Source organism: Tursiops truncatus, chromosome 5, assembly GCF_011762595.2.
Source record: "Tursiops truncatus isolate mTurTru1 chromosome 5, mTurTru1.mat.Y, whole genome shotgun sequence".
Lineage (NCBI taxonomy): Eukaryota > Metazoa > Chordata > Mammalia > Artiodactyla > Delphinidae > Tursiops > Tursiops truncatus.
Genome location: NC_047038.1, coordinates 96,722,064 through 96,749,123, shown reverse-complemented (window position 1 = coordinate 96,749,123; position 27,060 = coordinate 96,722,064). Strand labels below are relative to the sequence as shown.

The 27,060-nt window shown below is 43.3% G+C and overlaps 1 long non-coding RNA gene across 3 annotated transcripts in view; it reads left to right on the top strand.

Moving 5' to 3' along the window:
• Positions 1–27,060, top strand: part of LOC109549584 (uncharacterized) — a 286,346-nt gene that overhangs the window by 42,554 nt on the left and 216,732 nt on the right. For 2 of the 3 annotated variants that reach the window (XR_012332089.1, XR_012332088.1), the window contains exon 4: positions 8,676–8,764. This is a non-coding gene — a long non-coding RNA (uncharacterized lncRNA). Of the gene's footprint in view, positions 1–8,675; positions 8,765–17,371; positions 17,892–27,060 lie in introns of those variants that run through there. The other variant, XR_002175918.3, reaches the window with a different exon arrangement.

Here is a 27,060-nt window from a genome sequence, read left to right as displayed (position 1 = left end):
AATATGTGTCTTGGCGCATTTCTCCTTGGATTTATCCTGTATGGCACTCTCTGTGCTTCCTGGACTTGATTAACTATTTCCTTTCCCATATTAGGGAAGTTTTCAACTATAATCTCTTCAAATATTTTCTCAGTCCCTTTCTTTTTCTCTTCTTCTTCTGGAACCCCTATAATTCGAATCTTGGTGTATTTAACGTTGTCCCAGAGGTCTCTGAGACTGTCCTCAGTTCTTTTCATTCTTTTTTCTTTATTCTGCTCTGCAGTAGTTATTTCCACTATTTTATCTTCCAGGTCACTTATCCGTTCTTCTGCCTCAGTTATTCTGCTATTGATCCCATCTAGAGTACTTTTAATTTCATTTATTGTGTTGTTCATCGTTGCTTGTTTCATCTTTATTTCTTCTAGGTCCTTGTTAACTGTTTCTTGCATTTTGTCCATTCTATTTCCAAGATTTCAGATCATCCTTACTATCATTATTCTGAATTCTTTTTCAGGTAGACTGCCTATTTCCTCTTCATTTGTTAGGTCTGGTGCATTTTTATCTTGCTCCTTTATCTGCTGTGTGTTTTTCTGTCTTCTCATTTTGCTTATCTTACTGTGTTTGGGGTCTCCTCTTTGCAGGCTGCAGGTTCGTAGTTCCCGCTGTTTTTGATGTCTGTCTCCAGTGGCTAAGGTTGTTTCAGGGGGTTGTGTAGGCTTCCTGGTGGAGGGGACTAGTGCCTGTGTTGTGGTGGATGAGGCTGGATCTTGTCTCTCTAGTGGGTAGGTTCACATCTTGTGTTGTGTTTTGGGGGTGTCTGTGGCCTTATTATGATTTTAGGCAGCCTCTCTGCTAATGGGTGGGGTTGTGTTCCTGTTTTGCTAGTTGTTTGGCATAGGTTGTCCAGCACTGTAGCTTGCTGGTCGTTGAGTGAAGCTGGGTGCTGGTGTTAAGATGGAGGTCTCTGGGAGATTTTCGCCGTTTGATATTATGTGGAGCTGGGAGGTCTTTTGTTGACCAGTGTCCTGAATTTGGCTCTCATACCTCAGAGGCAGAGCCCTGACTCCTGGCTGGAGCACCAAAAGCCTTTCATCCACACAGCTTAGAAGAAAAGGGAGAAAAAGTAGAGAGAATTAGTAGAAGTATGAAGAAAGAAAGAAGGAAAGGAGGGAAGGAAGGAAGGAAGAAAGAAAGAAAGAAGCAAAGAAGGAAAGAAGGCAAGAAGGAAAGAAAGGAGGGAGGGAGGGTGGGAGGAAGGAAGGAAGGAGGGAAAGAAGGAAAAAAGAAAGAAAGAAGATACAGTAAAATAAAATAAAGTATAATAAAGTTATTGAATTAAAAATACTTATTTATATATTAAAAAAAAAAGGGACGGATAGAACCTTAGGACAAATGTTGGAAGCAAAGCTATACAGACAAAATCTTACACAGAAGCATACACATACACCCTCACAAAAAGAGGTAAAGGGGAAAAAATCATAAATCTTGCTCTCAGAGACCACCTCCTCAATTTGGGATGATTCGTTGTCTAAAGGAGGGAAGAAAGGAAGGAAAGAAAGAAAGAAAGAGAGAAAGAACGAAGGTAAAGTATAATAAAGTTATTAAAATTAATTATTAAGAAAAAAAATTTTTTAAAAAACCATGGACGGATAGAACCCTAGGACAAATGGTGGAAGCAAGACTATACAGACAAGATCTCACACAGAAGCATACACATACACATTCACAAAAAGAGGAAAAGGGGAAAAAAATCATAGATCTTGCTCCTAAAGTCCACCTCCTCAATTTGGGATCATTCCTTGTCTATTCAGGTATTCCACAGATGCAGGGTACATCAAGTTGATTGTGGAGCTTTAATCCGCTGCTTCTGAGGCTGCTGGGAGAGATTTCCCTTTCTCTTCTTTGTTCTCAGAGCTCACAGGGGCTCAGCTTTGGATTTGGCCCCCGCCTCTGCGTGCAGGTCGCTGGAGGGCGTCTGTTTTTTGCTCAGACAGGACGGGGTTAAAGGAGCCGCTGATTCGGGGGCTCTGGCGCACTCAGGCCGGGGGGTCTGGGGGTGGGGGGGTGGGGGGGGTGGGGGGGGTGGGGGGCGGGGAGAGGCACTGCGAGCGGGGCGGGCCTGCGGCGGCAGAGGCTGGTGTGACGTTGCACCAGCCTGAGGCCCGCCGTGCGTTCTCCCGGAGAAGTTGTCCCTGGATCCCGAGAACCTGGCAGTGGCGGGCTGCACAGGCTCCCCGGAATGGGGGTGTGGATAGTGACCTGTGCTCGCACACAGGCCCCTTGGTGGCGGCAGCAGCAGCCTTAGCGTCTCCTGCCCGTCTCTGGGGTCCGCGCTTTTAGCCGCGGCTCGCGCCCGTATCTGGAGTTCCTTTAAGCAGCGCTCTTAAACCCCTCTCCTCGAGCACCAGGAAACAAAGAGGGAAGAAAAAGTCTCTTGCCTCTTCAGCAGGTGCAGACTTTTCCCCGGACTCCCTCCTGGCTAGCCGTGGTGCACTAACCCCTTCAGGCTATATTCAAGCCGCCAACCCCAGTCCTCTCCCTGTGCTCCGTCCGAAACCGAAACCGAGCCTCAGCTCGCAGCCCCGCCCACCCCGGCGGGTGAGCAGACAAGCCTCTCGGGCTGGTGAGTGCCGGTCGGCACCGATCCTCTGTGCGGGAGTCTCCCTGCTTTGCCCTCCGCACCCGTTGCTGTGCACTCCTCCGCGGCTTCGAAGCTCCCCCCTCCGCCTCCCACAGCCTCTGCCCGCGAAGGGGCTTCCTAGTGTGTGGAAACTTTTCCTCCTTCACAGCTCCCTCCCACTGGTGCAGATGCCGTCCCTATTCTTTTGTCTCTGTTTTTTTCTTTTGCCGTACCCAGGTACGTGGGGAGTTTCTTGCCTTTTGGGAGGTCTGAGGTCTTCTGCCAGCCTTCAGTAGGTGATCTGTAGGAGTTGTTCCACGTGTAGATGTATTTCTGGTGTATCTGTGGGGAGGAAGGTGATCTCCGGGTCTTACTCTTCCGCCATCTTCAAGGTCCCCCCGGGCTATGGGCTTTTGAATCTAAGAGCTGATTTCAGCTCCTAGTTCTTTCACTGGGTAGCTGTGTGACCTTTGATAAATTATCTAACCTCTCTGAGCTTCCTAATTTGTGAAATATAGACGGTAATTTCTACCTTTCAAGGTTGTTTTGAGTAGGTAATATGCACAAAATGTTTACCATTGTGCTTGGCGCAGGTGGCTATTGTTGGAACGGGAGAAAGATGCCTATGGGTGGAAAAGTCCTCATGTAAGTTAATTTTCCTGACTACCTGATTTAGGAAAATCAACCTTTCTCAAGAATAATTGTCAGCTCTGACAGGAAGTTATGAACTTTTGTAATACAGGATGTATTACAAAGCACTGTTGGGGTGTCGAGTCTTGTTAATGTCACTGAGTGGTCCTCCAAGCATGGAATCAGTACTGTTGCCCACACAACAATTAACTTCACCCCTCATTAGTAATGTGCCTGCAGACATTATTTCTTTTTGCTCTATCTTATCTCACTAGGATGCCATCCAAGAGAACACTTAAATAAAAATCCAGTTGTTATGTCTTGCTGTTAGCTGAACAAGTGTAAGGTAAACACCATTAAGGTTAAATGTATTACGCTAACCTCCATTGAATGAGTGACAAGAAGGCCAAGAAGAACTCCATCTAAGCTGAGGAACAGCTAATTTTGAGTGACAAAAATGGAACCTTCTAAACTTAGACCTGAGTTTAATTAGGGGTGTTGGGCATTCTTACCTGAAATCACAAGAGAAAAACTGAAGTTGTTCCTTCATTTGGGGTCTGTTTATTACCTATAATTATTCTCCCTGTTCAAAATTACAATTGAGGATTATTTATATTTTTCTCTTCCCCCTTTTCCTTTTTCATTCTCATCAAGAATTATTTACTGAGCATCTATTATGGTCAAAATACTAAGCTAAATTTTGAGAGAGCCAAAAGCACAATAGAATTGCTCCTCTCCATACCTGTTTGGGCAATTTAGTTACATACGGGAGAGGATAGCCATAGAATAGCCATAGTAGAAGGTAGTTTTTGATGATGAATGCCAGATGAATTTCTATATAAAATGTTCTGAGTTAGCAGTTTAGTAAAAGCGATTGAGCCTGTAGTTCCCTCTAATTGGTGAATACACTTTATCTTCAGTTTTCCCAAATCACAGCTGCTGCCTTGATCTACCTTTTTTTTACAGGAATTAAAATTCTAAGGTGTCATCTGGAATTTGAGAGCCATGCTCCATTAACACTAATGAGTGACTTTTGGTTAAATCTTCATGGATCAGGCTGAACATCTCCCTGTAGGTATTGGTTCACATTTCATTTCGGTGGGCATCACACCAGCCTGCACTAAAATTGTTTGCTTCATTTAACCAGTAAGGGTGTCCAACAAATCTATGATTTATGGTTTGGAAAGTATCCAGCTTAGTTCAGGTTGTTACTGAAAATTTCCTGGTTTCTTAGGAGTTATAGCTTCACGTTCAGGTCAAATACAATTGTAAATTTCCAAGCCCTCCTTGTTTCCTGTAGGACTTAGTTAAAAATACTTTGTATATGGGCTGATATGACTTTAAAATGACTGTTCTAACAATAATGGAATCATATAAATTTACTTCTGAAAGCTAGAGGTTTAAGTTAAACATCCATGACAATTGAGTTGCCGGACTGTATATTTTTGTCATTGTAATGATTTGTAAAATAACCTTCAGATTCACAGGCATGTGGGTAGGCAATTTTTAAAGTTCTTTCATGAAAAACCCAAGGGACCTCCAAAAAAATCATTATTTCCATTTCCTACATAACTCTGAATAGTGTTTATATTAATTGCATCTACTTTGATTGCAAATTTAATGTCAGGAAACATTGTTGAGATGTGTCATTCAAGGTTAATAAGAAGGTGTTCGGTTATATGATTTAGTCACGAGCCACAGCTTGAGGCCTCAGCCTCCCACCGCTAATGAATTTTCCTCTAAAGCTCCAAGATTTTGAAACTTTGAAGTGCTGGGGGTCGAGGGTGGGTCTTTGTACCTGTGTGTCTGCCCTTTTGTTTGGGGAACTGGTCTTCACCAGCATTTTCTTAACAAGTCAAGTCCCTTTTGCAGTGTGACTGTTAGATTAGGAGCCATTAATAATTGGCAATTTGTAGCTGTCATAATGATGCTGGAGACTTTCCAGATGGCTTTTCCCTTTCTCTCTAGAAGAACGAAGCCTTATGCTTATTCCTTTTGATGGGATTTTGATCAAGCAGACATTGGTCATGACCCTTGACCCATAGTAGTCTGTCGGCTCATCTTTGGTCTGGGGACAGGCCTGTGTCTTGTGTTCCCTAGGACAGACTCACCTGCTTATCAGAGCTTTGGCTTTCTGATAAAAGGACAAGGCTTTGGGAGGGTAGGAATCGGGTATATTAGAATGGAGGGGTTGGAAGTATTGGGGTGTTGCAAGTATACCTTTGAGGGAAAAAAAAAGAAAGAAATGTCCAAGTGAATTTTTGAAATAACTAAACCGGTTGTGAAGGGAACAACCGGAAGCTAAGGGCATTCTCTTTCCTTTGGGCCTGTCTCTGTACTACTCGCAGGCTAGGCACTTAATATAAGTGTAGATTAGGAACAAAATGAGAGTTTCTGCTATTAACTTTAATAGCTAATAATTTTCTCACGTCCAACTTTGTTCCCCTTGTTCTTCCATTACACCTCCCACCCAAGAGAAAGAGGAAAAAAATGGAATTTTCTGTAGAGTTTTATAGTTAATGTTACCTGAGCAGCCTTATGCTTCAGAGTAGGGATAGTGATAGGTGGGAAATAACTTTCCTGGGGAAGTGACGAAGGTTCCAGTGTCAAGCTTCTTTCTGCCTCACAGTTCTCGTGCCTGGGCTGCCCTTTAACTAAGATCCTTGTCTTTGCCTTCACTGAGGTCTCTGCTTGGAGAATCCCGCCTTGCCTGCTCTCCCTGACCTGCTCCATCTGAGCTAGAGTCTCCCTCCCTGGCCCACAGTCTCCTCAGCCCCTTCACAGTGCTTTCTGCTCCATGGCACTCATTGCTCTCCGGGAAACTGCCTCTCCCACCAGAAAGTAAGCTCCCTGAGCGTAGGCACTGTGTCTTACTGCTGTACGCTCAGGGTCTCGTACCTGGTAGAGGTTCAAAAAATATTTATCGAATTAACGTATTCATTTCTCACCTTAGGCTCTGTGTGTAGAATCTGAGTCTCTATAAAAATGCTGCTCTGCTCTGCCTGTTGCGTTATCTTAGATGTGCTATTCCAAGATGTGCGGTTTTTCACATTTTCACATTGCTGAAATCGGGATACATATTAAAAATACAGATTTAATTAGGTGATGGTTATCACCCATCAAAGCTGCAACTAAATCGATATACATCTTATAATTAAATGTGCCTTAGAATCAAGGACATTGTGGTAGACAGAATGCCCTCCCTACCAAAGGTGGCCATGTTCTAATTCCTGGGACTTGTGAATATGTCACCTTACATGGTAAGAGGGACTTTGCAGATGTGATTCAGTTAAGGATTTTAAGATAGAGAGATTATCCTGGGTTTTTCAGTTTGGCCCAATGTAATCACAAGGGTCTTTATAAGAGGGAGGTAGAATGGTCAGAGTCAGAGGAAGACTTTATGATGCAAGCAGAAGTGGAGTGATGCAGGACCACAGGCCAAGGAAGGCAGCCTCTAGAAGCTGGAAAGGCAAGGAAATGGATTCTCCCCTAGAGCCTCCAGAAGGATTGTAGCTCTGCCAACCATTTTAGACTTCCACCTCCAGAACTATAAGATAACGAATCTGTACTGTTTTAAGCCACTAAACTTGTGGTGATTTGTTATAGCAGCTGCAGGAAACTAATACAGGCATGTTATTACAGGCAATAACATGTATTACATTTAATCTCTCCAACAAGGAGGGGTGAGAATTGGTAGATACATGTCCGGCGTCTCTGCCCCTCAGTGGGAATGTTCTGAGGCATGTTTCATGCAATCTCCCAGAGGATCCCCTTCAAGATTGAGCCCTAATTGCTCACAGCACTCATTAGTGACCCTCTTATTGATTTGCCATGCTACCCTGTCTTCAAGCTTCCTGGATTACTTCCCAAATAAGCCTTTTGCACCCTAATACTCACCTCAGGTTCTGCTTTTGGATGAACTCTAACTGGGATGTCACCCTAAGCTCAAAGCCTTGGCCCCAAGCATCTGGACCCTGTCTTCTCCTCTCTCTTCATCCCTGCTACCCTCTCTCGCCCACCAAATCCCACCACACCAGCCATTATTCAGAATCTAATCTGTTCCAAATTCCTGCTTCCCATAGGTTGTTTGCACTTCTTTCTCCTGCCTGAGTGCTCCTGAGTTGTGTTCATCCTTTAGGTTCCCAATCAAATGTCACTTCCTCATGGAGGTTTCCTGGCCCTCCAGACTATGAATGTTTTTCCTGACCCTCCTGCACTTTTCTTTCATGGCACTTACAAATGAAATGAGTTAATTATCTTATAGGAGGACGATTATCCGTTTCTTTGTGGGTCTCGCAAAGGACTTGAACACACTAGTATCACATGATGTGGGTGTCAGGTAAGATTTATGGGAAACTCACAGGCAGAAGGGACAGCATGGTGCATATGCCCCCCTCCTCTCAGCTGCTAGCTGAGATGCGTGCTGGGCTAGGCACAGCTGGACAAATCATGGGAAGTGCTCCAAGAGAAGGCCCCTGCTGTGTACCACTGTCCGTATTTATAAGGTAACTGGGAGGAGACAGGGGACAGCTAGTGAACATGTGATAGTGGAAGCTTCCTGGACAGAGAGATGGCCTGATTGTACCAGAGCTTAGCTGGAAGTATCATCCTAATTTTTTTTTCTTTCTTTCTTTTTTCTTTTGTTGAAGTACAGTTGATTTACAATGTTGTGTTAGTTTCAGGTGTACAGCAAAGTGATTCAGTTATATATATATAGGTAGTATATATATTTTATCTATTCTTTTTCAGATTCTTTTCCCTTATAGGTTATTATAAAAATTGAGTATAGTTCCCTGTGCTATATAGTAAGTCCTTGTTGCTTATCTATTTTAGATATAGTAGTGTATGTTAATCCCACACTCCTAATTTTCCCTTAATTTTTAAGTGGAGAGCCCCATCAGTAGAAAAAAATGTTGAGTTCACACTTCCAATATATGTATATTTATTTATGTTTGTACATGTTTTCACTGTTAAGCTAAATGTCAAATAGTAGAGAAGCTGAATTTCTTTATTGAGATAAGCATAAACAAAATAAAAATAAAATACACAAAAATTGAAAGAAATTTAAAAAATAGAAAATTGTAAAATTTCTTTGCATGTTCTAGTAGATCATTTTATGTGTGTCCTGAGTGCACACACCACAAAGTGGAGATTATTGCTCCAGAGCAGTGCTTTTCTGAGGAACAGATCCCCTGGGCGCTGGTTAACATGCAGACTCTGATTCAGCAGGCCTGGGTGGGGCCTGGGATTCTGCATTTCTAACCAGCTCCCAGGTGATGCCAATGGAATTGTTTTGTGAACCACACTTTGAGTGGCCAGGTTAAAGCCTCTTGCTGTCCAGAATATTCATAAGCCACTGAGATTTAGATGCTCAGATTAAACAGTGATACGGCATCTTCTGTTATTCTGGAATGATTTTCTCACTCTCATGTTTTGGTATTTCCAGGTGGAGTCCGTGGAATGTGTGTGACCTTCACCGCATTGTTGAATGACTGTCCATCAGAAAAAACAAAAAGTGAAGGGCCACTGGGCAAGGTAAAAGTTTGTTGACTCTCCATTTCTCTTGGCCTTTAAGATCTAATTATCTATTCTTATTCCTCCGAAGGGATTGCAGAAACACAATGAGCCCCATATGGGAGCAGGCTCTATGCCGGGTGCTTTCCATGTGCCATTTCATTTCAGATCTGGCTCTAATGGCAGAAACCAGTCTGAATACAAAGAAATCTGTTGTGTATGCTTGTGTGTGTGTGTGTGTGTGTGTGTGTGTCTGCGCGAGTGTATGAGAGATTGAAAGAGAGAGAGAGAGAAGGGGGAAGGGCTCGGCTTTCTCTTCTGACCCTCTGTCTGATCTGTTGTGAGTGCTGGACCAAACCATTCAAACTCCCTGTGCTCAGGGATGCAGTGAGGATTCCCCAGTTAGTGACAGAATCTGAGTGATTTGTAGGCATTTGTGTACTGATTGTCTTGCCCTCTAGGCATGAATTGTGTTGTATCAGGAGGGCAAGAGGGTTCCAAATAGATTTAATATTCCTTGTATGAGCTTCAACCATCTGCCCGCCAGCTCTCAGTGTGAACATAATATATGTTTCCAGAATCAAACACAAAGAATCTGTTTTTTTTTTTTCTTTTTTCCTTTTTTCAAAGGCTTTTAGTTTAGTTCATTTGTCTTTTCCTTGTCTTTTGGGGTAGGTGACTAGGGTCATACTCTCTGCAATTTATTTACTTTCATTTTGTTTTCTGATTCCTCTGGCATAGTGAAATAAATGGGTTTCCCTTTCCCAATTTCCATGTACCCACTACAGAACTGTATCCTTGAAATTGGTGCATATCTATGAAATCTTGTGATGCACCTATGAGGTGGCTGGGATTGAACTGCAGGCGTTCCCAATGGGTACAGGTTAGACCCTGGACGTCTGAAAATTCTTCCCAGGCTAAATCTAAATGCTGTTCTGCTGAGTGATGAAACTTTAACATTTTCCCTTCTTTCAAGGGAAATCTTGTGACTGTTGATGGGACTGTCCTAGTAGCTATAGCTCATTGAAGGACTAAAGTTATTTGGGTGTTGAGTGTTTTTGTCCTGGAACCCTTGTGTCAGTTAAGGTAATTGACATATGGGGATCTTAAGCTTTGAAAGAGATGAAAATAAGTTAAAAGCCAATCAAACAGAGTTCTTAACTTAAAATTTTACTTAACTTAGAGAAATTTAGCAGGAGATCTGGGAAGCTCTTTATGTGAAAGTTGGGTGGGAACACAATTAGAGCTCTCCTAGCATTACTTCAGCAAGCAGGTGTTAGGCACGGAGTGACTAGTGGAAAGTGAACTTGTAATATTCTCTTGTAAAGGCCTCGGGCATAGGGGTCAAAATTCTTCAGTTTCGCTCATTTTTATTTAGTCAGCAAAATTTGCATTGTTTTGCATTAGACAGTGTATATTTAAAAACTGTTTCCTCTTTAAATGCATTTCACATTCAATTCTTCCTACAGGAGAAGGCTAAAAGAGCCCCATCCCTTGCTGCTCTTCTAGTCTATGATGATGGAGTGTAGGGGAAGGATGTGGGCTCTGGAGGACTGCCTGCATGCCTGGCCAGCCTCCGTGTCTTTCTAGCTACGTGACCTTGGGAAGGAAATAAACATCTTCGTGCTGTATTTTCCTCAATTGTAAAGTAGGGGTTATGATAGTGTCACTCAAAGGAGTTGATGAAATGATCAAATATAATAATGCATAATAATATCTGTAAAGCGCTTAGCACAGTGCCTTCCACAGAGCACCATGTTGGGTGTTGTTACTGTCATTACCATAGAGATGAAGGCTGGAGAAAATTGGGAGTGTGGATCCCCAACATGACTTGTGCTGTTTGGCTGTGGAAGATGTCTGAGACACCCCTCTGCCCGTGGAGAATTGAGAGGTCAGGGCTGACAGGGGAAGGAACAAAGGAAATAGAAATAGTATTTTATTTCTTTTAAAAAAGCTTTGGTTTAAATATGTGGCTCATGGAGGTGTGTGGTTGGATGGGAACCATGCTTTCCTTCCTTTCAGGTTGGTGCAGGCTTAGCCTTGCCCTCTCCTCCTTTCAACCTCCAGGTGTTTAGATTTAGTCTGAATTTGAGTCATTTTTGTTTTGGTTGTGAGACTGATGGAGCCCTAGGGGTGACCTTGTCCAGAACTCTTTAATCTCACTTAGTGTCTAATGCAGAGCAGATCTGGGCCTCTGTGGATAGTTAGAACTGAACCAGCCTTTAGGGGAATGGTGTGATTTGGGCCAGAGCCAAGAGCCTGTCCGTTCACTGTCCCAGCTCTCTTTCATGTGGACTTTTTAAGGACATCGGCCACACCAATTAGGGTGGACCAGTCAAAGAAGAGATTTGAAGCAATGAAATACAAACAAAAATGGTGTTTGCCTCAAGCCTCTTCTCCCCCTCACCCCCCATCTTTTGGATCTTTAGCTCTCTGGCTCCCATAGGATCTCTTCTCAAGTGTTCAGGTCTATCCCTGCAGCAGCTCTGCTCTTTAGTGCTGGCTCCCTCTCTCTGCTCCATTGTTTGTGCCCTCTGTGGCCACCAGTGCTCACGAGGTGGTGCCACAGCCCTGGCCTTGATGTTTCTTTGCCTGGTCTTAGCTACACTCCTGCCTGCTGCTGCCCATTGGTGCACTTGGCTTCAAGGATTTCATATCGATGCCCCACTTCCGTCCCAAGTGCACTTTGGCTCTCCACCCTTGAGCCCTGATTCCGCAGGGTGTGGCATAGCCTTGATGTCACTGTGGGTTTTGTTGTCATTATGCAGTATTAGTCCCCTCATTGTCATTGGTGCTAACCTAGGCACTCCCACCATTACCATGAGGAACCAGGCCCTTTCCCACAAGTATAATGACACTTACATTAAGCCCCAAACTGGGGGAGGTGTAACTTATTCTCTTAGTCTCTTACCATGCCTGTAATACTGCAACTTTTCCATTTATTGATTCAGTGTCTCCAGACTGCACCTTTCTTGTGAGTCAAAATGTAAGTTGCCTCCACGGTTGGGTTAGAAGGAATGACTTAACCCCTTAGATAACCCAACTTCCTTTTGTGCTGACTGTCAGCCAATTATATTGGCCTAAACCGTGAATCTTCCCCATATTAGAATATGTCTCCTTCCCATCGCAGACAGCCAGAGCAGGGCTGGGAGGACCAGGTGTATCGCTTTGCTCATTAAAGAGACTCTGGCCATCAGCTTCAAATATCTTGCAAAGATTCTTGCAGGGAGCCCCATTATAGCTTTTCAAATAAATAAACCATGGCAGTTCCCTGTACCAGGACTGAAAGCCCAAATTCCTGCATCAAAGGAGTAAGCTTGGCTGTGATGTGGGGTGGTACCTAAAGGATAAGATACTGGGTCCTTCTCCATCTCCCTCCTCCCCTCTTTCTCTCTCTCTCTCCCTGCATTCCTCTTCCTCTCTCCCTCCCCTTTCTCGTTTTTTTTTCTTTTGTTTTGCACCTAGCTCAAAGAAAGGTTTTTGGGGGCAAAATCAGCCCTGCCATGATTTAGTGAAGATGTGCAGGGGCGCTGAGAAAGTAACTCAGTAGAAATAGTGTAGGTTAACAGGAGGTTTAGACTCTGGGCCCCACTACTGCTAATAGACTAGCTGTGTAAACTTGGGCAAAAACCTTAATCTCTCTGTGCCTCTTATTCTGTCAAGTGGGGTTGGGGGAGGAGGAAGTGGTAGATTGGATGAAATCCTTAAAAACATTCTCTTTTTGATGGAAATGGGCTTTTAGCAACTAGTGATGGAAAAGGCCTAGTATGCACTAAACTTTCCTACCCACCTTCTCGGTAAGGTAGAACGGGGGCCCAGACAGAAGCTACATGCTTGCTTGTTGTACCAGGAAAGAAGTGAGGCAGATATTAAGTTTAAATCAATAGTATTACTTGAGCACAGATAATGGAACTATTTTCCCCCAAACTGTTTTGATTGCTGCCAGTAGCTGCTATTTGGTATGAAATCCATTCAGATCCTCAAAAGTCAAAGGAACATACAGTGCATGAAAAGATGTTGTAATTGGCACCATTGTAACTCTATACGGTGTGTGATCTTAGCTGGGAGGAAGGGAGGGTTGTCAGATAACTTGTAATCTAATTTTCTTTGTTGTAAAATAGAATGTTACCATTGTATTCTTGTGGAATTATAATTATACCATCTCAGCCAAATAGAGCGCCTTTCTCGTCAGGTGCTTAAAGAGCTCAATAGGCATCCAGTCAGCCTTGTAAACATAGTAAACCCTGGCTCGCTTGCATTTCTGTCAACTGAAATTTCCTATCAGCCAGCGTGTCCCCTCATCCTTCCTACCAGGATAAATGATTTTATGCTGGTGAACCTGACGCCCCAAGAGACACTGAAGTACCTTCTGAATCATCAAAGAATTATGAAACCTTCAGTAGAGTTTCGGTGTTAATTGCAATTTATGACAGCCTAATTTTTTGAAAAGTGGTAATTCAAGTGTTGCATAGCTGGTAATTAGTTGGAATAGTTGATTAATCAGACTGCTCTATTTTCTGACCATACTGAAGTACAGTATTTACAGTAACTGCAACACCGGCTCTCCCTGAGAGCCACGAAGCAGGCAGGGTTTGAAAGTAGTATTCTTTATTTTATCTTTATTATTTTTTTATTGAGGTATAATTGACATACAATATTATGTTAGTTTCAGGTGTACAACATAATGATTCGATATTTATATATTGTGAAATGAACACCACAATAAGTCTAGTTAACATCTGTTTTCAAACATAGTTATAGAATATTTTTTCTTGTGATAAGAAATTTTAAGATTTACTCTTAGCAACTTTCAAATGTGCAACACAGTATTATTAACTGTAGTTGCCATGCTGTACATTACATCCTCATGACTTATTTACTTTATAGCTGGGAGTTTGTACCTTTTGACCCTCTTCACCCATTTCAGCCCCCACCCCACCCCCAATCCCTGTCTCTGGCAACCACCAGTCTGGTCTCTCTATCTATGAACTTGTTTTTTTTAAGATTCCACATACAAGTGAGATCATATGGTATTTGTTTTTCTCTATCGGACTTATTTCACTTAGCATAATGTCCTCAAGGTCCATCCATGTTGTCACAAATGGCATGATTTTATTTATTTTTATAGTTAAATAATATTCCATTATAGATACACACACACACATATATAAGATATTTTCTTTATCCATTCATCTGTTGATGGAGACAATAGTATTCTCTAGACTTGGCAGGCATACATTATTACTCATTCTGGGCAAATGATCATTTCCAGAACTTATTCTTGAACTTCTACATTAACTTCTAAGAGAAAATAGGAAAATTATAAAAATAGATTATATTTGCTTCTTATGGCTTTGTAATCCCTAGGGTCATTGCTGATAACTAGACTGCTAGCTCTAACAGAGAAGGTGAGTGTCTCTAAAACTGAATTTTGTATATTTAGTAGAGCTTCTTTACAGAGATTCCTTAAGGGGAATATCAGTGCAGTAGATTTCATTGCATTAATTGGTCCATTCTAAATGTGTTACTAAAGGGATAAGATCTTAAATCAATTAAGATTAACTTGATAACTTTTTTTTTAATCCCCAAGTTCTTAATGATGGGATCTTAAAACAAAAGTATTAGAATTGGTGTTGTGCTCAGGTTCACTGCAAAGAATAGAAAAATTCAGGAATACGTAAGAAGAAAATAAAAAATAATCCATTATTCTATCACCCAGAGAGAACTACGATTGCCTTTTGGTATGTTTCCTTCCATTTTCTTCCTATGTATACACGTAAACATTTCACAAAGTTAGCATATACTGCATGTACTGTATGCTGTCCCCCACCAACATTATGTAAGGGACATTTTCTAGGTCAGTAAATATTCTTTAAAAACATATTTCATGCTGACCATTTTTATGAATCATAATTTATCAATCCAATCTCCTGTTGTTAGACTTTAGGTGGTTTACAAATTTTGGCTTTATAATACTTCAACAAGTATCTTTCCTCATTCGTTTGCCAATCCATCTATTTATTCAATCAATTTTTACTGAGTACTATGTACCAGGCTCTGGGTCAGTAGTTGAGGATATATCATTAATCATAATCCTTCTAATACAGGTAGTTAACATTTATTACCATTACTAACTATGGACCAGGAACATTATTAGTACTAGTATATTAATTATATGAATATGTATTAGTATCATAATCATTCTAATAATTTAGTATAATAGTATTAACTAATTAAATCCTTATGAGGTAGGTATTATTATCATCCCTATTTTCCAGAGAAGGAAACAGAGGCTTACATAATTGAAGTGACTTGTCCAAAAATCACTCGGTTGGTACTTGGAAGAGCCAGAATTCAAACCCAGGCTGCCTGACTCCAGTCGTGCTCTTTTAACCACAGTGGCTACTATGCCAGTAAAAAAGATGCTCCCCTGCCCCTATGGACATGAAACAATTTTAAATGTAATACTCTTTGAGTTATGTTGATTATCTGACTTTTTGATTTGATTCTCTGAGTATTTTCTTAGGATAAAGTCTAGAGATAGAAATGCTGAGTCAAAGATTATGAATAATCCTAGTGAATAATACTGTGGTTAAGGTCCTAAATGGGGGAGGACCCAAGATTATGTATCTATCTATCTATTAATCTATCTATCTATCTATCTATCTATCTATCATCTATCCATTCATCCATGCATCCATCCTGGCTCTCTGTTGTTGCTCTACCAGCAAGGTAGACAGCAGGAAATAGGTATAGTAATGATTCAGGCTTGGGCAGGCCCCGGAGAAGGTCTGGGCAATGCTCTTCCTATCAAGGCAGAGTCAGTGGGTGGCTGCCCTTCAGAAATGTTTCTCTTGACACTAGAAGATGCAAGATGGCAGAGGAGAGGCAGCATGGAGAGGAAAATCTCATCAAAGAAATGAGTCTAGATCACAAGTGAATGTACAGCCCCTTAAAATGAATATCATCACAAGAAAATGCTCACTAAAAATCACGAGTTCAGTTAAAGACTTTCTTATTTCAGTTAGTATTTAGTATAGCCTTCCTTGCACCTAAACCATAAATTACTCACATAGGGCAAGTGACTATCTGTAAACATTCTTTCTGTTTCTTAAATTCCATACTTCTTCTTAAGTTCCACTCCCCCAAATGGACATTACCTGTTCTTTGCCAGCTTTCTGTGATGTAGTATCATGTAATAGCAAAAACACAGACTTGACTGGCAGCTGAACTAGGCGTAATTCCTGGCTCTGCTGCTAACCTGCTGTGTGGTGTTGGACAATCTTTTTAATTCTCAATTTCTTCCTTTTAAAATAATACAGAGTTGTAACGGCAATCAAATGAAGTGCCATGAGCAGAAAAAAATAACAGCTAACCTGTATTGAGTTCTTATTATAAGTATCACAAAATAAGACACTCTTCTGTTTAAAATGCATACATGTACTTATTCCTCAGAATAATCACATGGTAAGCTGGATTCTAGATAGCTCTAGGGCTTTCACCCCTGGTGTTCCTTCTATGATTATGTTACATTATGTGGCAAAAGGGACTTTGAAGATGTGATTAAGGGACTAATCAGTTGACCTTAAGATAGGAAGATTATGTAGGTGGGCCTGGATATCACAATCATGTAATCACATGAGCCTCTTAGAGAGGCTCTTTTTCTCTCTTAGAGAAAAAAGTTTTCTCTGGCTGTTGGCAAGAAAAGAAGTCAGAGAGATTTGAAGCATGAGACAGACTCAAGGCAAGTGTTGCTTAGAAGATGGAAGAGGTCACTTGAGAAGGAGTCTGGGCAACGTCTCCAAGTGGAGGGTGGGCACCCTGCTGACAACTAACACGGAAACAGGGACCTCAGACCTATAGCTGCAAGGAACTGGATTCCGTCAACAACTTGTGTTTGAAAGTGGATTCTTCTCAGAGCCTCCAGATGAGAGCCCAGCTGGCTCTATCTTGGTTTTGGCCTTGTGAGAGCCGAAGCAGAGAAGCTCCCCAAACTTCTAACCCACAGAACTGCGAGATAATAAATGGGTGTTGTTTTAAGATGCTAAGTTGTGACAGCAATAGAAAAAGAATACAGACCGCATGCAGTAGCTACCTTTATTCTTATGCTCGTTTTGCAGGTGAGGAAACTGGAGCACAGAGAAGTAAAGTCACTTGCCTGAAGTCTCACAGCTAATAAATATCAGAAGTGGGATTTAAATTGAGGTAGTGTGTCCCCAGAACCCACAGCCTAACACGGTGACACAGTGCCTGAGACATTTGTAGGTACTCATTGTGTGTTAGTTTTCTTTTTCTTTTTAGTGTAGCTTAGAGGGCACCTAGCTGCCACAATTCTTGAGTTTGCTGCTGGTGGGGCATCTGGTGCTTCGGCAGTGGGCTTGGGATAAAGATAGTATACTTGGAGCATTAGTCTTCCTCGTGGGAGTAGGTCTTTTTATATTATAACAAACCTGAATATTTCATAGGCTAGAATGCAAAAGATAAAACCAGAGATGTCAAAAAAACTTTGTTTTTGATGATCTCTTTACTACGAAAAATACTTGACTGAAAAAAGTTTGAGAAGCACTGAGCTGATATATTCAAACTAATTTACACCTTTCCTTCTTATTTTATTCCCTAAATTCACAGTGGGTTTGCTGTACCAGCTAGAATTCTGGAAAGAGAATCAGGAAATCTGGACCCAGTTATTCATCACCATCCATCCAACCAGCCATCCTTTATTCATGGAGTCAGACAATAATTTGTAAAGTGCACCTATGTGCCTGGAGTGTCTCTAAGACAATGTGACTTGATGATGTAATACAAACTCTTCTAGTTCTGCTTCCTTGCATTTAAAACTAGGTGATATAACAAAACTTTCTCTGTCTATTACCAATTGAATGCTTTTACAGTTCTTGTATGTGCTGACCTCCGGATCTGACAAAGTAGGGTAATGTTTCTCAAAGTCCAGCCTGGGTACCACCTGCAGCAGAATCTCCTGGGTGCTTAATAAAAAAAAAAAAGCAGATCCTGAGGTTTCCCCAAATCTTCTGAATCAGAAACACTGGGAGTTGGGGACCAGGACTTCTGGTTTTAAACAAGCTCTCCGGGTTATTCTCATGCACACTTGAAGTTTGAGATGTACAGCTATGTGGATGCAAAATAAATACCTAACATAGGTCCTGTGTCCTAAAACTATCTCCCTTATTAAAAGACAAGCGTTATAGGTTTGGAGAGAAAAACAGGGCCATACATTTCTGTATCAGCCTCCTGGCCAGGCTCATTCGTCCCCTACCCCACCCCCATCCCAGCCAAGGCTGTGATTCTGGAGCATATCTGGCCCAGACCCTGTGCCGACAAAGTCACCTTTCCTCTTCTGGGGCTTGCTTGTACCTGGCCCGTTCATTAAGAGGGGTCAAAGTGGACGTGAGCTGGAGGTCCCCCTCCCAGGCTTCGGGAGGCTGTTCCCTTTCCCTGAGGCAGGGTGGGGCTGGCGCAGGCCGCCGGGGTCCCCTGCGGGCAGCTCGCGCCTTGCAGCCGTAACCCGCCGGGTCAGCCGCGACCTGAGACAGCCTTTTCCACCTCCTCCGGCGCGGAGAGGGGAAACTGGGGAAGTGGGGCACCCCGGCCGGCCCCGTAAGCAGACGCTCCCCGGCCCTCGCCTCCCGCTTTCCGGCGGAGCGTCAGGCCTTGGCGAGCGCTGTGGCTGGAGCGGCGGTGCCCGGGAACGGGCCGCCAGTGCCCGCGCCTCGGCGCTCTGCCATCCGGTACCCTTGCCCGCGCGCGACGCCAGTCCTGCGGCGCGTTGGCCCTCCCGTCACCCCCTCGGCGGGGCCCTTCCCTTTGCTCTGGTGACAGTGACATTCAGCGGGAAAGGCTAGCGCAGACGGCAGCGCCCCGCTCCCGCGGCGCGGGAGGTTGGAGCGGCGGACCCGGCCGCGCGTGCTCGCACCCCGCACTACGGGCGGCGGCGGCAGGGCAGCAGGCGAGCTCGCCCCCGCCGCGCCCCCGCCCGGCTCGGCTGCCGGCAGCCCCCAGCCCCGGGGCGCGCTGGCCGGCCGGCTGCGGGCGAGACCTCGGCGCCTGGGCTCTCGCGCAGGGAAAGGACGGATCCGGCGCCTCGGGAGAGCCCCTGCCTCACTGCTCGTATATGGCAAAGTTTCTCGCCAAGCTCCTGGGCTGCACGTTGCCGAGCAAGGGCGCCTCTCCCATGTGTGAGGTAGGTGGAGGGTGTGTCCCCGCAGCGACGGCAGTCGGCGGCGGCGGGCTAAGCCCTGACCGGGGCCCTGGACAGTCTCACTTGCCTGGTTTCCACCTGCAGGTCTGGGGTGGGGCGGGGAGGATGGTCAGGGGGAGGCCGGAAACCCGGGAGCCTAAAATCTAGCTCCTCTGGACCTCCGTGAATCTTTCTTTTTCCTTCCCTAGTTGACAGGCGAGCACGTTTTCTGTCAGTCGAGTTTTGCGAGGTGCTCTTTACCTAAAAGGCCAGGAATGTCTGAAAATGAGCGGGATCCCGCAGTCCCTCTTTGCTGCCTACTTTGTTTCTTCGTTTTTCCTTTTCATCTGAAAAACAACAACAACAACAACAAAAAAACAAAAGCAAAACAAAACAAACCCAGTACGTGCAATCTTCAGGTCAGAAGGCTTCCACCTTGCCACCTCCTCTACTCCCCTCCCCCAGGCACCAGCACACCGCAAACTCCACTGAACTTAACTCATTTCTTCCTTCCGGAGTGAGATCTATTGGGGACGAGAAGGGTTAAAATGGGATTTCCAAATCAGGTGAACAAATCGCAGTTCTGAAGTCAGGTACATCTAACTGCTCACCTGTCTGAGGTGGCAGTGATGCTACTGTAAGCATCTCTGCAAGGAGTCGTTTATGGGAAGGCTGGCTTGCTTCTCCTCCTGGGGCCAGTGGTGGCATAAACTGTTTTATAGGAAACCTATAGCGGCCGCTCAGTAGGGACCGGTGTCACACTGTGCACAGCCCCCCCCCCCCCCCCACCTCTACAGTGGGAACAGTGTGTGTCCTTTGTCTCTGTCTACTCCTGCCCTCCCCCAACAGGCTGCCTGACAACCAGGCCTGGGCCAGGGGAAGTTGGCTGCGACCTGCGTGGCTCTCCTCACTCAGTCCGAGGCCCCGGCAACTTTCCCTGCCAGCCTCAGGCTGCTTGGGAGCTGCTGCAGCCCTCTGGCCTCAGTTTCCTGACTGGCCAGAGAGAAGCAGAATTTGGTCTCTTCTCTTGTGATGCAGGAGCTTGTCCTTCAACAAGCCAACTCTTCCAGATTCAAGCTCTTAGTCTCTTCCCTGGCTGCTCTTGACTCTATTCTCGCCTCTGGCAGCTGTAGGTATTCTTACCTTCTGAGGTCCTTTGGTCACCTTCCTTTGACTTTGGAGCTCAGGTTGTTCAACCCAGAATCTCTGCTGTGTGACAAGACAGTTTTGAAACAGGGAGGTCCCAATAGTAGGTGATGAAGAGGAGCTGGGAAAATAAGAGCAGACTGGGAGAAACCAGACTGAAATACCTGGGTACTCGGTAGCCCGAAATCTCAAAAGTAATGAAGAGCCCGGAAAAGTAAAGTTTTCCAGGCCTGCAGCTAAAATTAACTGTCTCCTTCGGCATGTGGCATCTCTGCCCACTTGCTTCTCTGTGACATAAATGTTAGGCAGCATTTGGGGGTCGTTCTGGAGACTGGACGTACTCTTTTAAAATTGCTTTTCTCTTTGGTTTTCTCTTCACTTGTATTTGGATTTTCGTTCCGAAATTACCAGAACCCATGCCAAGCGATTTCAGTTCTATGTGCTGCCTTTGGCTGTATATTCCTGCCTGTTTTATCCTCCAGCCAATAGATGCCCCACCTTGATTTCTTAGAATAATTGACTCCCAATCATGGCTGGGAGGAGGGGGCCTCAAAACCTAGTCAGAGACCTATTTAGACAGTTAAGAAAATGAGTGGCTGTTTTGTCTTTGAAGAGCTCTAGGGAGAGGGAATTCCCTCAGTCCTTGGTAACTCCTTGTTTCTTGCTTTGTGTTATTTTCTAACCATCTAGAGGCAGGAGCTACTGTGGCATCTGCTCTCTGCTTTCCACAGGTGACTGATGCAGTGCTGGCTGAATTAACCCCAAACACTTCACCCCAGTATCACTTTTGATCAGTGCTGCTGGAGGAGTTAAGTGATCATCCCTTTCCTACCTGTGGCGGAAAATCTGTGCCCCCAAAGGGATGAATAAGTCAGGAATGTGTTTCAAGGATGCTTTCTTCTCAGGCAACCACCCCTTCAGCACACTCTTAGTCATAAATGAAGAGGCAGTGGTTGAGAGCTCTTGACATCTGGGAGGGAGAGAAATGTGTAAGAAAGAGATTCTTAAGCCTTTCTAAATATTCCTTTTCTAAAAGTGAAAGTAGTGCTAGGATATGAGAAAATTTTAGGCAGCTTTTCGTTTCCACTGAATGCTCTGATCCTAACTTTGGGGGTTACCTTTAGTTTCAGGGAGATCAAGAGCAGAGATAGATGTTTTCATGATGCGTGGCCTTTGGTTTCATTTTGGTTAGGAGGTGGCCAGAATGCAGTTTCTTCCTACACAGGCCAAGTCGGTTTGCACAGAGGAGATTCTGCCTGAAAGAGTACTGAGACCCGACAGGACCTCCGGTGTGTTTGCAGTTGTCTGACAAGGGAGAATGGGTGACAGGCTATGGAGAACATGGGAGCAAGAATTCACTGTGGTTGAAAAACAATGCCAGCGCGTATCCTGCTGTGTCATCTTCAGAGGTTAAGGACAGATGATGTGCATTTGAAACACAGAGTGTCTCCATGATCATTTTGTTAACCTTTTTATTAGTGTTTAAGTTTACAAACCAAGTCTTTGAGAAACAATTTTAAAATTTCAAGAAAAAAGCAAAGGATGATAAGTTTACCCCCCAGCCACAGCAGCATCCTGAGCACTGGGCTAGATGTTTGGAATAATGTTTGCACTGCATCAAGGCAGAGGTCCCGCAGAAAGAGTGGGCTTGCTGTGTATTCTGACGTCTGGAAAGGTAGGACATGCTAAGCACACGGGTAGGTGGTTTCAGACCCAACAGGTCCTACTTATATGTGTCCTGTATGCTTGGATGGATGGATGTCTGGCCCTGGCATCCATTCCTTCCCCTTCAATTTCCGACATGTTATGAACCTGACCCCACCTCCAGCCTCAGTGTTGCTTTGCTTTGTGCCTCAGGGCTAGTCAGTGATGGGGTCTGGTTCCAGGACAGGAAGTGGCAGGAGAATCAAATAGTCAGAGGTGATGGCTTTCTCTCCTCCCAGAGCCCTCTTCCCTCAGTCTGCAAACGTGCATCTTTAATCCTGCCATCCTACACCATCTAACCTAGTGGGGCACCTTTCAGCAGGCACATCTGTTGGGCAGAACACATCTGGCTCCACAGAAAAGGGCTGTCAGTTCCATGCCACTGTCATGGATGTGGTCTCTAGAATTGTCACACCTCATGTACATTCTACTTATTTCCACATTCTGTTTTCTGTCTCCACCAGTATTGCTGCCTAACTGTAACTATAGTTTTATTTAAGTTTTTACGTAATACATAATAATTATCATTTATTGCCTACTCTGGGCCAGGCATTGTTCTAAGGGCATAATATACATGATATCAGCTCTTCTCTCAATAGCTTCACAGTTTAGGTGTTAACAACCACGTTTTACAGATGAGAAAATTAAGGTTTAGAGACTTTACGTAATTTGCTTAAGGTCACTCTAGTAATATGTGCTAGAGTGAGGATCTCAAGGTTCCCCTCCCTCCTTCAACTATAGTTACTCAGTACTTAGTTTTTTTGCGTTGTTTTATTTTTGTTTTCTACCTCGGCTTCATTTCTAGATATACTCTTTCTCTTTAGAAGTAGGAAAGGCAAACCCTCATTCCTCCACATTCTTTCTTTCATTCTTTCACTCCCATTATGTTACCATTGGGATGGCATGAGTACCTTACTCCTGGAAATGTTCAATCCAAGGCTGATTGAACTCAGAAGAATTGTTAAGGGAAAGATTCAAGTTCAATCGCCGTGACGCTTTACAGATAGCGTCCATTTATGGAGCATTTCCTGTATGTTGTCCTGTCTTATTCCCCTATAATATTACGAGGGAAGTCGTGTTGTCTCCCCTGTTTCAGAAGTGAGGAAGCCAAATCTGAGTCATTACATGAATTGTCCAAGGTCACTTACCTACTGAGGGTCTAATCTGGGAGGTAAACCCTGGATTCTGATTCCACATGCTTTGCCAGCCAGCTGTACTGGTTTACCTAATCTTTTCCTGGCCTCTGATCTCTGTCTCATCCACTTTGTCTTTTGGACTATTGCCAAAGTCATCTTCCTTAATAGCCCAGCTCAGCACAGTGCCCGTTTGTATACCCCAAATTCTTTGGTGGATCACCACTGCAAGCAGATTCGTCATGGTATGCAATTCCTCTCAATAGTGTGTTCCTACCTAATTTCCTTGTTCAGTCATACCTTCTTCCTATTATCTTTCTACTATTCCAACAACTTTAGTCTATTCCCGTTTCTTGACCATATCTTCTCACCTCCAAGCTGTTCCTCTGCCTGGAATATTCTTCCCTTAATATCCACCTATTGATGTTTCCCCTTTCTTCAAGGTCCAGCTCAACTCTCACTCCAGATCCACCTCTTGGGCAACATCTAGCCCTCTACACGGGCCCACTGAATGTTATTTGTGCTTATTTCTCTGTGAGACCTTGGACAACTTTCTCTTGTAACTTCTTTCAGTTTTCTGTCTTCAGTGGGGCTAACAGCAGTGCTGAATGCAGGGCGGTGAGGGTCAAATGAGTTAATGCCTGGAAAGTACTTAGAATAGTGCTCAGTACATGGTGACTGCTGAGGTTCTTGCCTGTGTGTCTCTGACCTCTTCAGCCTTTAGAACTAAGTACTTTTTCCTTCCACAGCATCTAGCAGAAGATTTTGCACACAGTTTTGCATCAAATAAATGTCTGATGGGTTGAATTGATCTTTTAACCTTGAAGGTTCATGATTTTCTTTGCCCTTAAATTATTTGTTGATTATCTGAAGTTCAGATTTAACCAGCATCCTGGGTTTTTATTTGCTAAATCTGGCAACCCTGTCTAAAGTCCAATCCTATTCAATTGTGGAAGACTTTTCCCCATCATTCCCTCTTTAAAGCCCGTTCTGTGTCAGAGATCCTGTCCCAGGCCAACAGTGCCACCTATATGGAATTCCAGCTGGGCAACTGTCTGTCCCCACTGCCTCCCTAGCATGGAAATGTTGGAGTGAGGAAGCTTTCTACTGCAAGTGCCAGGGCTGTGACTGGGAGAGGTGTATTACTGACATTCTGTTTATTCACTCTTCATGTGTTCACTGGGTCATTCAATCATTCATTCATTTAACAAATGTTAAAATGCCTGCTTTGTGCTGGATGCCCTGTGGAAGCCTTGCTAAGAGACACTCAAACTGTTTTGACTGTGACCCACAGTCAGAAATATATTTTACATAGCAATCCTGAATGCACATAGCTATTTATACCTATAACACTGAAGTTAAATTTCAAGAATAATACTTTTCCTTATGACAGGGATGTACTCTGATCTTTACAATTTTGTTCTTTCCTTTCCATTACATTTATTACATTCTATTAAGAATTAAACTGGGAAGGACTCACTGAATCGATTTCATGAGCTGTGACTCATAGTTTGAGAAGCACTGCTATGGAGGATGGTAAGGTTCTATTTTTATAGAACAATTAGTATTACTTCATTATCCCAGTACTATACTTACACCTTATTACACTATACATTAGGAGATTTTTGTGGCCTATCTTGGGAAGCCAGTCACCGTGCATAACATTATTTTTGGGGAGAAAATGTTTTCTGAGTTTCAAACAATTAACTTACCGGTTGACTTTTGATGAATATCCTGCCTCTAAATGCAGGTGAAAGGTTTGGTATGTTACCTGATCAAACCATGACATGGTTTTTTATTTTGAACACTGTACTCAAATTTTAATTTATTTTAATTTATTTCTCTCTTTGCATCCACTAACAACAAATGTGTTCCACTGGTTGGATTGACTCCCCAGGCTACATTTTATGGATCTTTCTAGTTATATATTTTAATTGACTCCATCCCTTTTCTCTTGAAGGAAGTTGTACTTTGAAGCAGTTTTTTTCCCCTCTAATTTGCCTGGTCAAGATCTTGATTTCATCCATTACAATGAGCTCCTTTGTCCGCTTAAATGAATCTTGCACACTCTCATCCACTTGGTCATTCTGATCGCTTCAAGCATCTAAAGGAAGAACCATGTGGTCTGGCTGTTTTGAAGGCCAGTAGCTTGGATGAGTGTGGCTATAGCTTCAGTGATTGGAGGTTGGTAGATGATCATAAAGGAGAAGTTTACTTTGAGAATAATAGCTCCTGTTGCCACAGCTGTGATTTCTGTGAGGGTCATTTGAATTTTAAGCTAATGGATACTGAGTTTGTCCTGTAAATTCACCATTCAGTTGGTTTGAGGGCCAATTGGATGGCTGTACCACATCTGAGCCATTGTATACACACAGACAACTCTACTTACCTTTTGTGTTAGCTGCTTTTAAACTCTGCATGTGGTCCTAAATGCATGCATTTCATTTATAGGAATATTTGGTCCCATTATGATTACATCTGTCTAATGGCTTCTTGCTGAGAAAACGTTACATGATTTTTTTCCCTTTTGTATTTTGATAAGGAAAGGCTGGTGTTTCACATCTGTTAAATTACCAGTGCTGGTTGCGTGTCATAGGGAGCATGGATAGGAGCTTAACTCTTTGATTTACTTCCTTTTGCTTAGGTCTTTTCAATTTGTCATGATGTTCTTATATATTATGTATTTCTACTTTCTGAATCTTTGATAAGATACAATAGGTCTAGTAGTGATGTTTATATTAGGGAAGTTCTACCTACTTAGATTTGCTTATTGAAGTGGCCAATAAATAAAAGCATAACTTTAATTTGAATTTTGTGATGAGTAAGGACTGTGCTTCCCACCCTTGGAGAGTCTTAAATGTGTTCTAGGCCTATTTCTCCAAGTATCTATAATATATTAACAGTATTCTAATGTCCCTTTCAAACCTCTACATTTTCAAACCAAAATGAAGGACTTATCATCCTCCCTGCTGCCCACCTGAAACCCACTTTTCCTTTCCAACTCTGTCGTCAGCCAAAAGCACCGCATGTCTTCTTCTTACCCAGTGTAGAACTTTGGTGTCACCTTGCTTACTCTCTTTTCTTTTTCCTTCATGTGAACAATCTGCCAGTGACTCCTGCAGATTTTCTCTTAGATTTATACCTTTCTTTTTATCCCTACTAGTCATCATCCACTGATCTGACATTTATTGAGTATATGCTGTGACCAAGGACTAGTGGGGTCTGTAAGGGATTTTTTAAAAAAATATATATTTATTTATTTCGCTGCTCCGGGTCTTAGTTGTGGCATGTGGGATCTTCATTGCCACGTGCAAGATCTTTTTAGTTGAGGCATGCGGGATCTTTTAGTTGTGGCATGTGGACTTAGTTGCAGCATGTGGGATCTAGTTCCCTGACCAGGGATCGAACCCTGTCTCCCTGCATTGGGAGTGTGGAGTCTTAACCACTGGACCACCTGGGAAGTCCCTGTAGGGGATTTCAAGATAAGCCACTAATTGGTTTGCTCCCCTGAAGTCTCCCTCCTCTCCACTTTTCCTGAATATGCAGCTGGTATACCAGGGTGCCTTTTCATTGTCTCTTTCCTACAGAAGAGTCTACATGACCTTCTACTTCCAAAGGCTCAAGTCTCTAAATTCCGCCTAGGTTATTTGTAAGGTATTCAGTTAAGTGTCTCACTCTGCCTACCCAACTTTACTTCCTGCCACTGATTTCCTTCAGGGATCCTCACATGTCAAATACAAATTCTTGCCCTGTGCCTTTGTTTATGCTCTTTGTCTATCCTGCAATATGACAACCTATCCTCATTCTTCCATTCTTCCTACCTAAACACTATCTAAATTTCAGAGCCATAGTAAAGACCCAGTCCTTCATGGAGCTTTAACCAAACAAAGCAAAGAGGCTAAGCGTACACAGGCTGGCAAGTCAAATACTTGACTTCCAGTCCTGGCTCCCCTGCTTCTTAACTATATGACCTTTTCAAAAAAAATTTTTATTGAAATATAGTTGATTTACAATGTTGAGCTAGTTTCAGGTGTACAGCAAAGTGATTCAGTGATTCCGTGACACATATATAAGAATATATATATTCTTTTTAGATTCTTTTCCATTATAGGGTATTACAAGATATTGAGTATATTTCC